Genomic DNA, 14,657 nt, shown 5'->3' on the forward strand with positions numbered 1-14,657 from the left:
ACTGGAGCGGCGGCGTCAGACCTGGTTTGGGACTTGACCTCTTCGGTATGGAGCGGTGTGTGTTTCTCTGATCTACTTCACATCAGTTCTTCTCTTGTAAAACAAGGCAGTGAATTCCTCTTCGTCACTTTACAAGAGATTTTCGGAATTCGGATAAACCTTCAGTTCGCAAGGTTCATGTCACATGAAGAGCCTGCTGTTCTCAAACATTTTTTAGCTAAGTAAAAAAAGATTACGGTAATGTGTTAAATATCAAATGCAGGAAATGCTAAATAACTGTTTTTTATTTCCTATATTTCTAAATTAAACATGTCGCATCTTGAAGTCATATGACAGTGCCGCATTTAAACATTTTTAAATATACATATAAATGCATTTTTATATATATACACTGAAAAAACATTGGTGATGCAGAAACAATTTTCACTTAGAAATTGCTAGGTAAATTAAAAAAAAAAAATTACAAAGAAATGGCAATTAACACTTTGAATTAAACCTGGAATTTTAAAGTAGAAAAAATAGTATTTTGTACTGTGTACTAGGCAGTATATAGTGTGTATACTGCAAATTATTCACTTCCATTTGGGCATCAAACCGCTTGTATTGTTCTAGTTCGGAGGGACAAACATAATAGCATTATTTGCATGCATGATCAAATATGATGGTTACATCATGTTTAAGATTGAGAATGGATCAGGGTTGCTGTGTACTGATCATTTGATGGTCATTATATCTGTCGTGTGTGTGTGTGTGTGTGTGTGTGTGTGTGTGTGTGTGTGTGTGTGTGTGTGTGTGTGTGTTGTCTCTCTTCTTGGCTCCCAAAGTGGAAACTTTAGGGTTGTGTTGCCAAGAGAGAGTGTGACCCACCTCTCATAAATTGTAAGTGCAGACTCGTGCACACACACACACACACACACACACACACACACACACACACACACACACACACACACACACACACACACACACACACACACACACACACACACACACACACACACACACACACTCGGACAGACACAGTGTTGGGGAGAAACTAACTTCTAACTTAGCAACAGTAAGCCAGTATAGTGTGACAGTACGAGCTGAGCGGTTTGGTGGAGGGCTTGAACACTGTTTAGATTAAATGAAAAACAAGCATACTACTTACTGAATACTGCACATAATACTGCATGGCTAATGCTAATTATAATGATTATAATTATAATGATAATAGTAATTAGGGGTGGGTCAGTCAAAAGTAGTTGATCTCCGAATGCAACGTAGCATGAGGAGAGTAAAGATGGAAAGCTCCTAACGCTTGTTTCCATATAAATTGCCATGAGCTAAGTGTCTAAGTTATTACAAGTTAATTTCCTCATATGGAGTCAGTTCATTACGTTGCATTCGGAGATCGACTACTTTCGACTGACAAAATTCCAGCCAACGGAAACACTAACTGATAAAGTGAGTCGTACAAAACCTTTCTTTTTAGTAAACGCTGTGTACACAAACAATGTAGCCAATGCTGGAGTTCATGTGTAGAGCCGCTGGTGACACTTCCAGCACAGTTTCATGTTGTGTCGAGCCGCATTAGTGTTTTAAAAATAGCGATTTTGATGCTATTATAGAAGTGCCCCATGCACTCCCATTCAAAAGGGATTTTGACCGAAAACGAAAATACGGTCAATCTTAAAAGTGGCGTTTTCATTCTAATCACGAAAGTTTGACTCGGGTAGATTAACAAAAATAGCCTAGGTTCAATTTTGTGAGAGTTATCCTTTAACCGGTAGAAATTTGTCAACCGGTTGACATTTTAGACTAATGTCTCTATCGCGTTTATACGCACTCATGTAAAGTTGCAGTGCTGCCGTAACGAAAGCTTATCATTTGCATGCAAAACAAGTGACTTTAAACTGTTGATATGCCACGAAAGACAACTACTTACGCTATATGCATGGTATAGTAGCCTGGCAAGCCAAACCTACATCATTATGTTAGGTCTGGCAACTCACCATTGGGATGGCTCAATCCGAGGGGCGGGATAAACGATTGTCTTTCAAATTCCCTCTGCACACAAACAATAGGACAGCGCTACAACCAACCAGAGCAACGAAGAAGGTGACGTAGTCAGAGCGGCAAAGATCCGGTCCGGCAAAGATCCGGTCCGGCAAAACTCCGAACACTTCTTCCTTTTTTAAAGAAAAGCTTAACTCCAAGTCCTCCAGAGTCCCGGCCAAAGCTGATTCAAAAGACCGCCGTTCGCCAGCAGCAGCCGCCATTCTTTGTTTTCAAGTGGCAGCCGTCGCAACTCTGTCGTCATTACAACGCATTCTCATCCTAGGGCGTCATATACTGACACTTGTGACAAATCATCTACATCCAACGCACATGGCACCCTTTAGCGTCAATATGACACGCACAGTTATGGTTGGGTTTAGGTCTGGGGTAGGGTTAGGGTTAGACCACTAGGAGGCGCCTTCTGGCCCATTTCTATCTGCGTCTCATATTGACGCTAGTGATGCGCGGGTCGTCTCATAACCCGCGGACCCCGCGGGTTACCCGCGGGTCGGGTTGGGGCGGGTAAAGAAATTGTCACTTTATTTGCGGGGCGGGTTGGGGCGGGTCATTAAAAACAAAATAAAAAAATGTCAGCCTATATGAAATATTTGGGAATATATATTTTCATATTCTATTAGGTTATTTGATAAGTTTACAATATGAAGATCGCAGCAACGTATATTGCGTGATGTGCCCAGGCGAGGCGTCACGTGATGTCACGAAAGCGGCGCGCCAAACAGCTCCCACCGCCAGCTACAAAATAAGGAGAAATAAAAGTGGAGATGGAAGACGAGGTGAGGGAAATGTTGAGGTCGGGAATTTACATCATTAAAAGAAAAGAAGGTCAGGCTGCTAAATCTAATGTTTGGGACCGGTTCTCAGAAATAGTTGCAGCAGGAGACAACAGCAGTTTCGGCTACGTGATTTATGGTTCATTTCATTCATATTCATAATCGTCTGTTGTTGTCAGTTAACATGGCGATGTTTCTGCACTTTCAGGCTGTAATAAAGGCTGTTTTCATTTCCATTACAACGCATGTCTATTTTATGGTTGCGGTGCGGGGCGGGTTGTAAAAATAGATACAGTGGTGCGGGGCGGGCTGGGGCGGGCCAAATAATTTCATAAATGCGGACCCGCGGGTTGGAAAAAAAGCCGACCCGCGCATCACTAATTGACGCTAAAGGGTGCCATGTGCGTTGGATGTAGACGATTTGTCAAAGCGTCAGTATATGACGCCTTGGGATGAGATCGGGCTGGTCATTATGTTAAGCCCGCCCCCGCCTACTCTATACACGATGTGATTGGCCTGACCCAATTTAGGTTTTTCCAGCTCAAAAGTCAATGGAGAGTTGCTAGACTACCCTGGCTGCAAAATAAATGTTGCTGCCGCTAGGGTGCGTCTAGATTTCTAGGCTAGTGGTATAGAGCATGTGAGTATTGAGTTCTGTTTGCCACCTAATTATTGGGTTTCAACGGTCAATGTAAACAGCTGAGAAAGAAAACGCATGTGTATCAGTGTATTGGATCCGTGCATTCAGTCTTAAAGTGACGACAGCCTAATAAACCCGCGGCTGTCTGTGGCATTAATGTGAATCTAACAACAAAAGGCAAAGAGAAAATCACTAATGTTTTTCAATTGAGTACATTACCCGATGACCCCGACTCACTCACTTCTGGGGACAATCTGGTCCCCAAACTATAAGTAAACACACACACAAAACTCTTTCACACACGTCTCCTCGCTTACATACAAACACACTCTGTCTGTATGTCTTGTAAGAGGAGTCGTGTGTGTGTGTGTGTGTGTGTGTCAGGCTTTACTTAAACTAATGGCTCCCAGGCGTGCAGCGCGGCCAGACACACTGGAGCCGAGAGCCGAGCAGGAATGCCACTACAAACAGAGAGAGAGAGAGAGACTGACGGACGCAGAGAAGTGCTTGGAAAGAGATTTTGGTGTGGAGGAGATTGGATGTGGATTTGGAACAGCAGTCCGCTCAGTGTGTGTGTGTGTGTGTGTGTGTGTGAGTTCAGGACGAGTGTGTTCACATCTGTCGCCCTGCTGCGTTACGTCCACAGATGGAGGAAACGTCTTGCAGATGGAATTAAAGGATTGTAACGATTTGGATAGGAACAGGCTCCTGTGCTCTTTATAATGCGTTTAAAAGAACATTTTCACCCAAAATGAAACAATATGACTCGTGCGCTTTACATGTGCTCTCGATAAAGGGTCCAAAGGGGGGGATTTTAATATTTTTGCTTCCCGAAAAGAACCTTTCAGTGAACAGTTCTTACAAGAACCATTTTGTTTTCTTAGTGTAAAGAATGTTTTATAATCCAAAAAAGCTTTTTACATTATAAAGAAACTAGAACGATTCCATGCACTGTAAAAAATGTGGCTGCGATTAGTTATAACAACTTAAAATTTGTTGAGATAACTTAAATATCCAACTAAACTAAACTAAACTTAATATTTTAAGTCAAGCATGAACACATACTTTTTAAAGGTGAAATAATGTTGGATTTTAAGTTGTGATAAATAATCGCAGCAAGTTTTTTACAGTGTGGATGTTTAAGGTTCTTCATGGGAAGATTTTTTTTAAAAAGTATGATGCTTTTTTGGAGTAAAAAATATGTATTTTCATAACATAATACTCCTAATTACAAAAAATGTCACTGCACATTGAATTATTAGGTGAAGATTAGCATTATTCTCTTGCTTTATCTGCTATCTGAGATGTTTTTCCACACAGTCACAGTGCATTTTGGTGTTGTCTTCATCTTGAAGAATACTTGAAGGAATACTGCTGTAAAATGAGTCTAAAATAAGGCATTTTCAGAAGACAACGTGAGCTTTTGTTGCCTTAAAATGCTCTCCAGGTAGGACAGAGCTAGTCTTCATGCACACACACTGTGTGTTTCATTGGAAACAGGCCTTCTGTGGCGTCTCCATATGTGGTGTAATGGCCACACACTCCTTTCAGATGCGTTTCTGAGCAGAGAGTCGTCTTTTTTGTTTAAGCCAAGCTTTATAGATGTGCATTGACATGCAAATGAAGGGAGCTGGTGTTAACACTCATCAGCTCGAGTAGCAGCGCAAACACACTCCCTAAAGAGCACACACATCACGGCTTGTTCACAAGCAACAGGTTTTACGTCACTGGTTGGACTTTTACTCTCTCGATGCATGCAATATTTATGATAAACCGCATAGGGCTGTAAACGATTAATCGTGATTAATCGAATCCAAAATAAAAGTTTGTGTTTACATAATATATGTGTGTGTATTGTGTATGATTATTTTGTATATATAAATACACACACATGCATGTGTATATTTAATAATTTTTATTTATTTATATATAAAATAGGTCTATTTATATATAATATAAATCATATAAAAATATATATGCAGTATATAAATGCAAATATTTCTCAAATATACACATGCATGTGTGTGTATTTATACATACAAAATAATCATACACAATACTATTACACACACATATATTATGTAAACACAAACGTTTATTTTGGATTCGATTAATCGCGATTAATCGTTTACAGCCCTAAAACCACATATGATGGGCTAGTGTTGAGTTAAACCATGTCAACATGTTTCTCCCTTAAAAAAAATAAACAAATAAAAATATCAAATAATAAATGTCATTTTTTAAACATTATTTTTACTTTAAAAATCTCAAAATTCACCAAAAAAAGTAATTTTTGAATGATGATTTCTGCTCTCAGGCGATAATCTCCAGTATTGGCCGATTAATCAGGCTTGATGTATCGCTCGTTCACTAAACATGATGAATTCTTGTTATTCCTGCTCGTATCATGTTCCTTCTCTCTCTGTGACGCCGAAGTCTCTGAGAGTGAGCTCATGCATTTTTGACTTTTCTTTTTTTGGACAGGAGGAGAGATTGGCCGCTAGTCGGGGTTCTGTTTATTTGTCCAGGAGTAGAAGAAGAGAGAGATAGAGAGCATGTGCCACATGACACCATTATTGTAGATAATGTTTCTTATTACATGTCAGAATTTATTAAAACTTCATCGCCTTCCTCGCCCCAGGTGAAAAGAAAATGATCTGACATCATCATGCACATGAAGGATTTATTAATACTCGTTTAGAAAGTTTAAAATGTCTGTCCCATCAAACAAATAATTAAACGTATTATCAGGGTATATTATAAAACTGCGAACATAAAACACACACACACACACACACCTTTTTTGATTTATTGCAACAAGTCTGTGTTGGTTTCTTTACTCAGTGCGGACTAGTATATTTAGTCTATTTTTATTTTCTCATAATCATATGTATCTTTTGCAGTACAGAGCATGGATTGCATCTTTACATTTTTAAAATACATTTAATTACTTTATTTTTTATACCAGATTTACAAATGAGGACTTCTCTAAAGAATGTTTTTTTGGAGATTTTGTCAAGTTTTGGTCACTTCTGGGTACAAATTTGTCCCCAAGATATAGTTAAGTAGGCACACACACACACACACACACACACACACACACACACTATAAGTATTTATAGCTCTGTGCTCTTAGTGTCTGTTCATCAACAATTGATTTCTCCCGAGCAATCTTACAAGAAACATGTAACATCAGTTAGATCTCATGAGCAATCTTTGAGCAATAATAGCAGTTTTTGCATGTGAACAGAGCAAGATGTTGAATAATTCAGGCTATAGTGACGACACACACACACACACACACACACACACACACACACACACACACACACACACACACACACACACACACACACACACACACACACAGTAAGAGGTGTGATGGGTCCCTTTAACTGGCATGCACTTTGTTTAGCCTTTGAGTGCCAGAGCAGTTAGTTATGTTAATGAGTCTCCTCCAGTTTAATGCATTGAATAGAGCAGCGGTTGATTGGCCAGGAGCCACACAGTGGGCGGGACTTGGGCGGTGACATCAGCAGCAGTGCAGACAGCACACACAGCACACAGAGAGAGAGAGAGAGAGAGAGAGACTTTGTAAATCCCATAACCCATCTGGAGTCCATCTGTGCCTCGCTGGCGGTGGGAAGGACTCGACTGCAGCGCTCACATATGTGAGAGAGTTGGAGACACATGCCTCACATATGAAAGAGCAACCAGAGTGATTTACATTGTTTGGAATAAGACACGAGCAGGAGAGGACTATCATAGAGAGGAGGTGAGTGTGTGTGTGTGTGTGTTACTGCAGAAATCAGGGGCTTGTGCGTGTAGTTAAAGGATATCTTCAGCATGGTGTTACTGTGGTACTTTTATGTGTGGATGGAGAACTTGGTGTTACAAACTGTTGAAAATATGCCTTGGAAATTGATTTATTATAAGAAGTACCATGGTATTCTTGGAAGCATCATTGTAAATAACAAATATTTACTTTGCACTTCAACAGTTCTTTCTTCACTTTTTCATCTAATCATCTGACAGACATGAATATGGTAATCATAAAATTTGGTAATGGTTTAAAAATACACACATGCACTGCTGTCATAGTCCATCTGTTTAGTGCATCTTAATCACTACATTAATGTGTTATATTTAGGGCTGTAAACGATTAATCGCATCCAAAATAAAAGTTTGTGTTTACATAATATATGTGTGTGTATTGTGTATAATTATATTGTATATATAAATACACACACACACATGCATGTATATATTTAAGAAAAATGTGTTATTTATATATAAAATAGTTCTATTTATGTATAATATAAATCATATAAAAATATATATGCAGTATATAAATGCAAATATTTCTCAAATATATACATGCATGTGTGTGTATTTATATATACAAAATAATTATACACAATACACACATATATTATGTAAACACAAACTTTTATTTTGGATGCGATTAATCGCGATTAATCTTTTACAGCCCTAGTTATATTATTAGTATATATGTTGGAATTATTATTATTATACTATATGTTTAAAATGAATTGAATGCAAATTTACTTTATAGATTTGTTATGTTTTTTTTCATTCATATATACACACCATATTCATAATGTGTGTGTATATATATATATATATATATATATATATAAATATATATATATATATATGGAATAATCAGGTAATTTTGAAATAGTGATTATGGGGCTTTAAAGAGGTCAGTTATGGAAATGAATAACATCACTGAAAGTGTTTCTGCTCCACTGTAGAGTATTTCATCTAGAAGTGCTGTAATGTAATCTCTATAAAAAGCCTTCATCGGGATCAAGTGTGATTTGTGGACCGGGTTTGTGTCCGGGTCCACGTGGCAGACGCTTCAGGTGCTGAGAGTTTGAGTTCAGGGCTTTAACTCTCGGTTATCTGGAGAGAGTGCATTATTAGTGTTGTGCTCGGATGATCAGAGCGACCGATCAATCAATCAAACAATTAGGAATTAAAAGGTTGATCAGATTCAATGCAAATCTCTCAGGATTTTGTCGTACAGAAAGAATAATGAAACTGGACAAATGAAAATATGGTGCAAAAGTTCAGTAATTCAACTTAAAAGGTGAAACTAATATATTATATAGACTCATTACATGCAAAGTGAGATATTTCAAGCCTTTGTTTGATATAATTGTGATGATTATGGCTATATAAAAACTTTTTCACAATATTTGAATTTTGAATTTGGGGTTTCCATAAGCTGTAAGCCATAATCATCAAAATTATAACAAATAAAGGCTTGAAATATCTCACTTTGCATGTAATGAGTCTATATAATATATTAGTTTCACCTTTTAAGTTGAATTACTGAAATAAATGAACTTTTGCATCATATTCTAATTTTTCCAGTTTCACGTGTTGAGCTATAAATCGTGTTTGAGTTGATGTTGAGATCTCATGCGTTTCATTGTAGACTTTGGCAGATCTGAGGCCAGTTTTAATCTCTTTTGAAACTCTAGATTCGATCACATTGTAATTTGTGTTTTGAGATGTGGACGTCTCAGGACTGATGTGTGTTTCTGAGCGTTGTGTGTTTCTGCTGGTCTGGTGTGTGTCACTTTAACACAATCTACAGCCCGAGGACGACTGCACACCGTCATACTGACAGCACTGTGTGTGTGTGTGTGTGTGTGTGTGTGTGTGTGTGTGTGTGTGTGTGTGTGTGTGTGTGTGTGTGTGTGTGTGTTTTATTTCTTTTTTCCCTGTAGACTTGCTGTCTGCTTTTCTGTACACACTCAGAGTTTGGACTGGAATCCCACTAGTGCTGAAAGCTCATTTTATCACCATTTCTAGAGTTTTCCTGCAATACTTTGCTTGAGATATTTACTGTACTTTAGTAGAGTGATGGTATCAGTTCATAATACTTCTGTGTTTTTATACTACCGTTCAAAAGTTTGAGGTTGGTAAGCTTGTGTGATATTTTTTTCCCTCTTCTGCTCTCCACTGCTGCATTTATATGATGAAAAATAACGTAAAAATTGTGAAATATTATTATCATTTAGAATAGCCATTTTTATGTAAATATATTTTAAAATGTAATTTATTCCTGTGATCAAAGCTGAATTTTCAGCATCATTACTCCAGTCTTCAATGTCACATGATCCCTCAGAAATCATTCTAATCATTATTAAATTCTCATTTAATCAATTTAATGTTTCCTTTATGAACAAAAGTATCAATTTCTACTTTAAGTATCAAACATTATAACAGTAGTGTATATATATATTTTTATCTCAGAATCATTGATATTTTGAGTTAAATTTTATAAGTTGTTTTCAATTAATTTTTTTATCATTTTGCATTGCGTTTTTATTAGTGTCTAATTTTAAGTTTTAGTTTATTTACTAAAATAATAAATATTGCACTTGCATAGCTGTTACATAGCTGAAATATTTTAAATATTTAAATAAATAAAAAATCAGAATATAAACGTTCATCTATTTTCAAGTAATGAAAATTATTGTAGGGTTTTAATAAATGATAATAACTTTTAGTTAACAGTAATAACCCTAGTGTGTATATCATGTTCACATACAAAAACATACCAACAAGTACTGTTATATATGAATATGATGAGGTCAGGACACACACACACACACACACACACACACACACTACAGAGCAGCTGTTGAGTAACGCTGAAGGCAGGAAGTCCCACATTAGCTCTGCTAAAGCAACGCTAACTGTCGTCTTGTCATCAAGGCAGCGACGGATCCGAGCGATTATCCTTAAAACAACCGCTTTACTGTTGCGTCTGATGGAGGTGTGTGTGCGGCCGGCGCTCAAACGCACCATTGTCCCGCGTGCCGTTAAAACCTTTGACCTCCTGTGTGGTCCGAGGGTCTGTGGGACATCATACAGCCTCTCGTAGCCCTAGTGAAGATGTGGCGCTGGGTGGCTTGTGCTCGGTGACCCCGAACAGCACTTTCTGGAGGCCCTCAGGGGCCCTGAAGGAGTCTAGCTTCAGACGTTTTGTCTTTAAGGGCCCCATAATTAGAGAAGATCTAACGGAGCTCCACCCAACGCTTCTTGTGAGACGTGAGAGCGATGCTATCAAAGGCATGGAGCTTTTTATATTTACTATGGTACTAAATATTCATGCATCAAGGAATTTACATCATACTCCTAAACGTATACCATGGTAAAAGCACAGTACATTTTTGTGTCAAACTTTTCGTTTTAGTGTGATTTATGCTATTATAGTATCAATTCATATTTAGAATTTGCTTTTATATTGTAATAATTTAAGTCATTTTGGTATGTGCTTTTATCATTTTTATTAAATATGACTTTAACTTTTGCATCTAATGTGCATATTTTATTTTATTTCAGCCATTTTTCAATTAAACAAAAAATAGTTTTAGTTAACAATAACAACACTGACAACTATCAGATATACACCGTGGTACTGTTTGATTTACCATGGTATTTAAATGCTACAGAATTCATGTATTAATCTCCATAAGTGGCACATATATTGTTCATATTTAGTCCCGATAGTGGACAGCATGTTGTACATCTGGACTTCAGGCCGGAGACGTGACACAGCCGGTGCAGGGATAGTTTTGTCTGGAGAAACACTGACATTAATATTTCAACAGACTCTTATCGAGTCCGCTTGATCTCTGTGTTTCTAAAATCAAGTGGAATGAGCCAATCAGAGCAGCCGTTGAGTGATTGATAACCCGGCCAATCAATTAGTCCCACTGAGGTCAGAAGGGCAGCAATTCAATGAGCAGATGCTTCCGATGAGCCAGAGGACAGTGACTTTAGTCCTGACACACACACACACACACACACACACACCGGATGCCAAAAGCTTTTGCACAAGCAGTTTCCTATTAGCGGACATTAATGTTATCGTCAATAACTGTTTCCTTCACTTAATCGTGTGTGTGTGTGTGTGTGTGTGTGTGTGTGTGTGTGTGTGTGTGTATGAAATCCTCATGCAGTCTAACATGCAAATACATCCACAACAGTTTGCAGTGAAGAAGTAAAAAGATAAATAAAATTAGCGAAACAAGCGAAAATATCTGCAAATTGAATAGATTTATTTTATTCTCTGAAAACGTCTTCTAATGTCTACATATGCATTTTGTTGGATGTTTAGTTTTTTTTTAAATTGTGAAACAAGACCAAAATACAGATTAAGGAAATTATTTTGTGCAAAATAACCTTGAATCAAGATCTGTACAGAACATTATAGTGTCAGAAGGTAATATTTACCATGGTACTGAAGTTCACGTACTATAGTATTTTAGTGTTTTCCCAAGGTACCTTGAAAAATACCATGTTTTTTTGTGTTTTATGTAACATGATACTGGTTTTGTCAGTTCACAAATCACTACTTTGATGGTATTTTGTGTTTACCATACATATTCAACACTGATAATAATCATAAATGTTTCCTGAGCAGCAAATCATCATATTATACTGATTTCTGAAGGATCATGTGACACTGAAGACTAGAGTAATGATGCTGAAAATCCAGCTTTGATCACAGGAATAAATGACATTTTACTATATATTCACATAGAAAACATCTATTTTAGATTGTAATAATATTTCACAATTTTTACTGTATTTTTGATTAAATAAATGCAGCCCCAAACTTTAGTGTAGATCAAAAAATGTTAAGGCTACTAAGTTTAAATACCTCTTCAGTGCATCTCAGATGTGCCTGTACAATACTGTACAATACTGTACAATACAAACACATCTTCAAATGCTAATGAAGCTCATTCTGTTCATATAACCTCTAAACATCTAAAAGCGCCAATAAATCAGTTTGCGATGAATGCACTTGAGAGATCTGAGTCGTGTGCATCAGTTTGGCAGGTCAATGACTATAAAGTGAGATAAAGTGAGTGACGTTAATGAGCTCCGGGTCGAGGCGGTGTTTAATTGAAAAGCTGAGAGGATTGAACATGTGCAGGCGGACAGTGACGTGTCATGTGCACAAGACGGCTTCAACCTGTTGCATGCTGCGAGAGAGCAGCAGATGTGTGTGTGTGTGTGTGTGTGTGTGTGTGTGTGTGTGTGTGTGTGTGTGTGTGTGTGTGGACTGATAGGCACCAGGTGCAGCTTTTGTTTTGCCTTCCTTTCTTTAACTCTCCCTCCGCCTCCCTCTCCTCCTGTCAAACTCCTCTTTTCCTCTTTTCTCCCCACAGGAACTTTTTATTGCTCAGATGTTTCTCCTAAAATTCTTTAAATGAGACGCTTTAAAATTAACAATGTTCGTATTATATCGAGTTTATATTGAGATTTGAGTGCAGGTATATCTGAGATCGTTTTATTAATGTGTTTAGTATTATTTTTGCTGTTTGCAGCCCATCAGAACGGTGTCTGGATTCAAGGAAATTTAATTTAAGATAAATTCAAAGAAGTTCGTAAGTACATTTCTAAAAAAATATTTTCTTAAGAACAAAAAAGACAGGCTTTTTTTTTTTTTTTCAGCAAAAAGTCACGTCACATGCATAATCATGACCAATTATTACCGGTCATTGGTGTCACTTCAGAGTGAAAACTCTTTGTGCCTCAATGTCACTCGGCACATGTATTCACAACCAAATCAGAGAGATGGATGGATGGATGGATGGATGGATGGATGGATGGATGGATGGATGGATGGATGGATGGATGGATGGATGGATGGATGGATGAATAAAACGGATGGATGGATGGATAAAATGGATGGATGGATAAAATGGATGGATGGATGGATGGATTGATGGATGGATGGATAGAGTGATGGATGGATGGATAAAATGGATGGATGGATGAATAAAACGGATGGATGGATGGATAAAATGGATGGATGGATAAAATGGATGGATGGATGGATGGATTGATGGATGGATGGATAAAATGGATGGATGGATGGATAGAGTGATGGATGGATGGATGGATGGATGGATAAAATGGATGGATGGATGGATAGAGTGATGGATGGATAAAATGGATGGATGGATGGATAAAATGGATGGATAGATGGATAAAATGGATGGATAGAGTGATGGATGGATGGATGGATAGAGTGATGGATGGATGGATAAAATGGATGGATGGATAAAATGGATGGATATAGTGATGGATGGGTGGATAAAATGGATGGATGGATGGATAAAATGGATGGATAGAGTGATGGATGGATGGATAAAATGGATGGATAGAGTGATGGATGGATGGATAAAATGGATGGATGGATAGAGTGATGGATGGATAGAGTGATGGATGGATAGAGTGATGGATGGATAGAGTGATGGATGGATAGAGTGATGGATGGATAGAGTGATGGATGGATGGATGGATGGATGGATAGATGGATTGGAGGGATGGATGGATGGATGGATGGATCAAATGGCTGGATGGATCAAATGGATGGATAGAGTGATGAATGGATGGATGGATGGATAGATGGATAAAATGGATGGATGGATAGATAAAATGGATGGATAGAGTGATGGATGGATGGATAAAATGGATGGATAGAGTGATGGATGGATGGATAAAATGGATGGATAGAGTGATGGATGGATGGATAAAATGGATGGATAGAGTGATGGATGGATGGATAAAATGGATGGATGGATAAAATGGATGGATAGAGTGATGGATGGATGGATGGATGGATGGATGGATGGATGGATGGATGATGGATAGATAGAGTTAGGGTGGACGTGGCTGGATGGATGGATGGGTGGGTGGACAGAAAGACAGACAGATATATTGATTGATAGATTGATTGATCCAGATGAGACGCTCGTGAGATTAAGTGAGAAGCAGAACATCTCAGCTTGCTCTCCATTTAATGTCTATATAACAGTTGAGGAAATGTGTTCTGTGATTGTTCTTGTGCGGTGGGATTTGGACACTGGTGATATATAGATATAGTGACTGTTGATAAGGAGATATAATGACTGTTGATATCGAGATATAATGACTGTATATATATATATATATATATAGGTGACTGTTGATATATAGATATAATGGCTGTTGATATGGAGATATATATAATCACTGTTGTTATATAGATATATATTGACTGTTGAGACTCCATCTGTCGGCTTGCCCCCCCATCATCAGCTCCATATGGTGGAGGAACAGAAGGAGACGGAGGAGGGGGAAGG

General features: G+C 37.9%; 1 protein-coding gene across 3 annotated transcripts in view; it reads left to right on the forward strand.

The window, feature by feature from the left end:
• The window catches only part of cbfa2t2 (CBFA2/RUNX1 partner transcriptional co-repressor 2), a 47,008-nt gene that overhangs the window by 10,833 nt on the left and 21,518 nt on the right, over window positions 1-14,657 (forward strand). Inside the window, exon 1 of one of the 3 annotated variants that reach the window (XM_079628506.1) lies at window positions 7,086-7,246. The exons of the other annotated variants lie outside the window; for them this stretch is intronic. The gene's annotated coding sequence lies outside the window, so the exon portion shown is untranslated. Of the gene's footprint in view, window positions 1-7,085; window positions 7,247-14,657 lie in introns of those variants that run through there. 3 annotated transcript variants of the gene reach the window in all.

Source organism: Phoxinus phoxinus (assembly GCF_949152265.1).
Source record: "Phoxinus phoxinus genome assembly, chromosome: 11".
Taxonomy (NCBI): Eukaryota; Metazoa; Chordata; class Actinopteri; order Cypriniformes; family Leuciscidae; genus Phoxinus; species Phoxinus phoxinus.